The sequence below is a fragment of the Lolium perenne genome, chromosome 7, assembly GCF_019359855.2.
Source record: "Lolium perenne isolate Kyuss_39 chromosome 7, Kyuss_2.0, whole genome shotgun sequence".
Lineage (NCBI taxonomy): Eukaryota > Viridiplantae > Streptophyta > Magnoliopsida > Poales > Poaceae > Lolium > Lolium perenne.
In genome coordinates this window covers 320,180,966-320,188,030 of record NC_067250.2, presented here as the reverse complement: position 1 = coordinate 320,188,030, position 7,065 = coordinate 320,180,966, and positions in this window count along the sequence as shown.

The window sequence follows — 7,065 nt, the reverse complement described above, 5'->3', positions numbered from 1 at the left end:
CCACCTTTATAACCACCCATTTACGCAGTGGCGTTTGATGTAATCAAAGTACCTTTCCGGTATAAGTGATTTACATGATCTCATGGTCATAAGGACTAGGTAACTATGTATCGAAAGCTTATAGCAAATAACTTAATGACGAGATCTTATGCTACGCTTAATTGGGTGTGTCCATTACATCATTCATACAATGATATAACCTTGTTATTAATAACATCCAATGTTCATGATTATGAAACTAATCATCCATTAATCAACAAGCTAGTTAAGAGGCATACTAGGGACTCTTTGTTTGTCTACATATCACACATGTACTAATGTTTCGGTTAATACAATTATAGCATGATATATAAACATTTATCATAAACATAAAGATATAAATAATAACCACTTTATTATTGCCTCTAGGGCATATCTCCTTCAGTCTCCCACTTGCACTAGAGTCAATAATCTAGTTTACATTTATAAAGATATAACACCTTGGCCTTATGGTGCTTTATCATGTATTGCTCACGGGAGAGGTTTTTAGTCGACGGATCTGACACGCTCAGAAACGTATGTATTTTGTAATTCATTTGCGTCTCAACGCATCACTCATTTCCAAATGAGTCGGCATTAAATATGTTTGATCTTCTGGTGGAACCTTAATTCCATTTGTTCTGAAATATGTCACTAATATTGTCACACACAATATAGCTTCAAAGTTCTGACTCTGTTGGAACTGCACCAAGTTCTCAAAGAACCTCTTGACTTAACATCCTTTGTCATTGTCAAAATAATGACATACTCTGCCTTCTTTTGTAGAATCCGTCACAATATTTAGAATTCTTCTAAATCTAGCATAGACAACTTCTAGCTCATTGTGCTACCTTTTAAACAACACTTAGTCTAATTTGAGATTGAAATTATATTTTATATGTGACAAAACCAATATCGGTGTAACACCTTACAGCGATTTGTTTGTCATTTCTTCATACAAAAATATATATATATATCCTTAGTTCTTCTAAAGTACTCAAGGATATTCTTACTGTCGTCCAATGATCATCATATGAATCATTCTGGTATATGCTCATAACACTTTATAGCACATGATATCTGATTGTGTACATATTATTTGTGATGTATAATCACTCATGTGTTTTTACTCATTGAGTGTCAGATACACTCAAGTCTTGTTAAACCTTCACATGACAAGAACATTTTCTTAATATTTCTATATTGAACTACTTCAATATCCATCATATGTACTTTGACTTAAACTTATTTATGTGTTTCAATCTATCTTCATAGATCTTGACACTAAATTTGTTTCAGTCTATATCCTTTCATTGAAGTTAATTCTCAATGAAACCTTTTTAATGAAGTATATAATTACATCATTTATAACCAACTATATGTCACCTACATAAAGTATTATAAATGTGTCTTAGCGCTCCCACTTAATTTCTTGCAAATGCAAGCCTCTTCATCGTCTCTGATGAAATCAAAAACTCTTTGACTATTTCATCTGGTGAAGATTCCAACTCCGCAATACTTACTTCATCCAATTGAAGTTCGTATACCTATCTAGTATTCCACGGACCAGCAAAACTCTTGGTTGTATCTTGTATACACCTTTAATACATACTTCTGATAAGTAATGTATTTTGCCATCCTACTAGCATATCTCATAAAAGAAATATGTAGTGATTACTAGAATAATCCACATAGCCTATAAGCATTGCTACGGAAGATCTAATCTTATCGTAGTCAACTCTTTGAACTTTGTCGTAAACAATTTTTCAACAAGTCGAGCTTATTCAAAGATATTTCATCTAAGTCTATAGATCCATTTACTTTCAAAAAGTATTCATCTATTATGGATTTCATGGTGCATGGCCATTTTAACGGAGTCAGGGCCCATCATAACTTCTTTGCTTGTAGTTGGTTTATCATTGTTCAAAATCAATCCTTTGTCCACAAATCATTTATTTGATCACAAAGTAAACCATACCTACAAGGTTCAATATGTACTTCGATCTCCATGGCTAAAACACTTTGTAGTCATAGGAGCCATGATCGTCGTGGCCGCTTCCGGAACCAATTCCGATGCTGCGCTACTCTGATCATTATGCTCAGGTTCATAAACCTTATCAAGTTCTATTGTTCTCCCACTCAAAAACTTCGCTAGAAACAATTTCTTGGAAATAAGAAACATTGACAAACACTTTTGTCTTTGTCTCCATTGTGGGAAGAATTCCCAATCAATTCTCTGGGATAACCAACAAAGACATTCATCCGATTTTGGTTGTAAACTTATTTACTTATGCTATGCATACCAAAATTTAAGAAAAGACTATTAGGGTTTATACCCATGTCATAACTCGTATGATGTCATTTCAACGGATCATGATGATGCTCTATTCAGTGTAAAGCGGTAGTCTCTAAAGCATAATTCACAAAAATATAATGGCATTAATATATTATCTCATCATTGACCCAACTAGGTTTGGATACATCTCTCGGATACTTCATCATCACTATGATACTCCAAGAAATGTGAGTTGTAGAACAATTTCATAACTCTCTTAGATGTTCGCTAAAACTAGTAATTCAAATATTTCCACTATGATGCAATCATAGATATTTGACTTTTCTATTACGATGATTTCTACTTCATGCTGAAATTTATTTGAATCCATTCAAATGTTTCAAACTTCTTCCTTATCGAATATATCCACATATATATACTCAATTCATTGTTTGAAGTTTTCATGAAGTATAAGAATCTTCCGCACACAACTATGCCCAGTGATCCATATACATCATCATGTATGTTTCCACTAAGTTAGTTGCCCGTTCAAAACTTGGCCTATGAACGGTATTTTAGTCATTCTCTTTTAGAAAAGATTTGCAAGCGCCAAACGATTCAAAAAATCAAATGACTCCAAAAATCCATTTGCATGGAGTTTCTTCATGCGTTCCTTTCCAACATGACCTAAATGGCGGTTCCACAAATAAGTGGAATTCAAATCATTTGCCTTATAGCATTTTAGCGTCAGTGTTATGTATGTGTGTTTCACCATTAAGATTTATAATAACTTATCCATCGTACATGGAGTAATGTCATAATTTAAACAACTCATTGTTTTCATTTGACCAGAGCAAATAACAATTATTAAGTTCTTTATTATAAATTCTAAGGGTTAGATAGAATGCCAACGATGAACATAATAACACTTTATTTTTGTTCCAGGCGTGCATTCCTATCATATTCCTTGTCAGTCACTTAGGCCATTGTATTCTTGTATTGCGTTGTTTTGTATGACACTTCATACCAACCAATATAGTACTAATACCCAAGAATTTCTTAGTGTGACTTAACTAGGAATACAACCATAACATGTATATCATTTATATACACCTGAGCTAGACTTTCTAGTCTTTTCTTTTCTTTTTGCCAAAATATCTTTTGCTATTTCTCTTTTAGCTTTCCTCATTATTCAGAAAAACACTTCAACATCAATAACTTCTAGGTTTGTTGGTCTAATACCAATAACCTTGAGGTTCTTATTTTGAAGTTAATCATCATATGACAAGTGTTCCAGATTTCACTATTAGTAACTTTGTAATACGATGAACAATTTCACTCATAATTTTATCCATTAATTCATGACAACTTTCTGAGACCATGTCTGTACATGCTAGGCTCATAAAGTTTAAACCTTGGTATTTGCATGTGCAAATCTAGCTTGCACCCGTTGTATGCACACGTAGAATCTATCACACCCGATCATCACGTGATGCTTCGAAACGACGAGTCTTAGTAACGGTGCATATTAAGGATGGTCACTTCATGGATATGCGAATATCGTTAGTGCCCCAATAGTTGGAGGATTGTGACGCCTTGCGTCTTCAACCTTCGTACATTCCCATAAAACTTATGAGTTCATGTAGTCTCACCAAATTATATTCTATCATCTTGCAATAAGGTCTTAGATATCACATATATATCATACCTTGATTATTTCTGAAAACTAAATTTTCAGCTCCTTACTTTTCAAACAGATTTGAACTTCAAGTTTCACGGAGACAAGATAACTTTAGGTACTAATTGAAACCATAGCTCTTTGAATTAACAATGTGAGGTTTACTAAAAGTTTGCAATAGGACTTAATCAATTCTTGATTCTTTAACAATACGGTACCAATCCGTAAAGTTTCTTGTCAGATTTTAACAGTATTTCTATCTCAATAACAAGACTAGCGCATAGTAGTAAACGGATGCCAATACTACAAAATTAATTCAAAATACTACTCAGACTATGTTTAAGATAATTAGTTCATGGTTTAATCTAATTACTAATGAACTCCCACTTAATACAACATCCCTCATAGTTGTTAAGTGGTACACGATCCAAATTCACTACACCAAAAACCGATCATCACGTGAGATGATGTAGCTTCAATGGTGAACATCAACATGTTGATCATATCATCCATATGACTCGTGTTCAACCTTTCGGTTTCCGTTGTCCCGAGGCCATGTCTGTACATGCTAGGCTCGTCAAGCAAACCCAAGTATTCCGCGTGTGCAACATGGCTTACACCCGTTGTATGTGAATCGTTGAATCTATCACATCCGATCATCACGAGATGCTTCGAAACGACGAACTGTTACAACGGTGCATACGAGGGGAGAACACTTTATTATCTTGATATTAATGTGAGGGATCATCTTATAATGCTACCGTCGCGATCTAAGCAAAATAAGATGCATAAAGGATTAACATCACATGCAGTTCATATGTGATATGATATGGCCCTTTTATCTTTGCGCCTTCGATCTTCATCTCCAAAGCACGGACATGATCTCCATCATCAACGGGCATGATCTCCATCATCGTCGGCGTAGCGTCAAGGTTCATGACGCCGTCTTCATGGTTGTTCACCTCATGTAGCAACTATTACAACTACTTTGAAATACCTCTCAACATGAAAATTAAAGACAACCATAAGGCTCCTGCCGGTTGCCACAATACAATAATGATCATCTCATACATATTCATCATCATATCATGGCCATATCACATCACCAAACCCTGCAAAAACAAGTTAGACGTCTCTAATTTGGTTTGCATATTTTACGTGGTTTAGGGTTTTCGAGTAAGATCTAATCTACCTACGAACATGAACCACAACGGTGATACTAGTGTTGTCAATAGAAGAGTAAGTTGAATCTTCACTATAGTAGGAGAGACAGACACTCGCAAAGCCTCTTATGCAATACAAGTTGCATGTCGAACGAGGAACAAGTCTCATGAACGCGGTCATGTAAAGTTAGCCCGAGCCGCTTCATCCCACTATGCCACAAAGATGCAAAGTACTCAAACTAAAGATAACAAGAGCATCAACGCCCACAAAACCATTGTGTTCTACTCGTGCAACCATCTATGCATAGACACGGCTCTGATACCACTGTAGGATAACGTTGCATAGAAAACAAAAATTTTCCTACCGCGAACACGCAATCCAAGCCAAGATGCAATCTAGAAGACGGTAGAAACGAGGGGGTATCGAGTCTCACCCTTGAAGAGATTCCAAAGCCTACAAGATGAGGCTCTTGTTGCTGCGGTAGACGTTCACTTGCCGCTTGCAAAAGCGCGTAGAAGATCTTGATCACGATCGGTTCCGGCGCCACGAACGGGCAGCACCTCCGTACTCGGTCACACGTTCGGTTGTTGATGAAGACGACGTCCACCTCCCCGTTCCAGCGGGCAGCGGAAGTAGTAGCTCCTCTTGAATCCGACAGCACGACGGCGTGGTGTCGGTGGTGGTGGAGAAATCCGGCGGAGCTTCGCTTAAGCGTGCGGGATGTGGTGGAGGAGAGAGACCGCTAGGGTTTGGGGAGAGAGGGGGGTTGGGCGCCGGCCCTCTAAGGGGTGCGGCCAAGGCTGAGGCTTGAAGTGGTCAGCCCCCTCTCCTATGCCCCTCATTATATAGGTGGAAGCACCAAGAGTTCTAGTCCAAGTCTTCGAATAAGACCCCAACACTAAAACCTCCCATATGTGGGAAACCTACTCAAGGAGGGAGTCCTACCCAAGGTGGGACTCCCACCTTTCCTTGAGGTGGGTTGGCCGGCCACCCTAGGGGAGTCCACCTTGGACTCCTCCCCTTTAGGGTTGGCTGGTCATGCAAGGTGGAGTCCCTCCGGGACTCTACTTTCCATGGTGATTTCTTCCCACTTTTCTAGAACCTTCTAGAACCTGCCATAAATGCACCGGATCATTTCCAAACTTGGAATATGACTTCCTATATATGAATCTTATTCTCCGGACCATTTCGGAACTCCTCGTGATGTCCGGGATCTCATCCGGGACTCCGAACAAATATTCGAACTCCATTCCATATTCAAGTTCTACCATTTCAACATCCAACTTTAAGTGTGTCACCCTACGGTTCGTGAACTATGCGGACATGGTTGAGTACTCACTCCGACCAATAACCAATAGCGGGATCTGGAGATCCATAATGGCTCCCACATATTCAACGATGACTTTAGTGATCGAATGAACCATTCACATACGATACCAATTCCCTTTGTCACGCGATATTTTACTTGTCCGAGGTTTGATCTTCGGTATCACTCTATACCTTGTTCATCCTCGTCTCCTGACAAGTACTCTTTACTCGTACCGTGGTATGTGGTCTCTTATGAACTTATTCATATGCTTGCAAGACATTAGACGACATTCCACCGAGAGGGCCCAGAGTATATCTATCCGTCATCGGGATGGACAAATCCCACTGTTGATCCATATGCCTCAACTCATACTTTCTGGATACTTAATCCCACCTTTATAACCACCCATTTACGCAGTGGCGTTTGATGTAATCAAAGTACCTTTCCGGTATAAGTGATTTACATGATCTCATGGTCATAAGGACTAGGTAACTATGTATCGAAAGCTTATAGCAAATAACTTAATGACGAGATCTTATGCTACGCTTAATTGGGTGTGTCCATTACATCATTCATACAATGATATAACCTTGTTATTAATAACATCCAATGTTCATGATT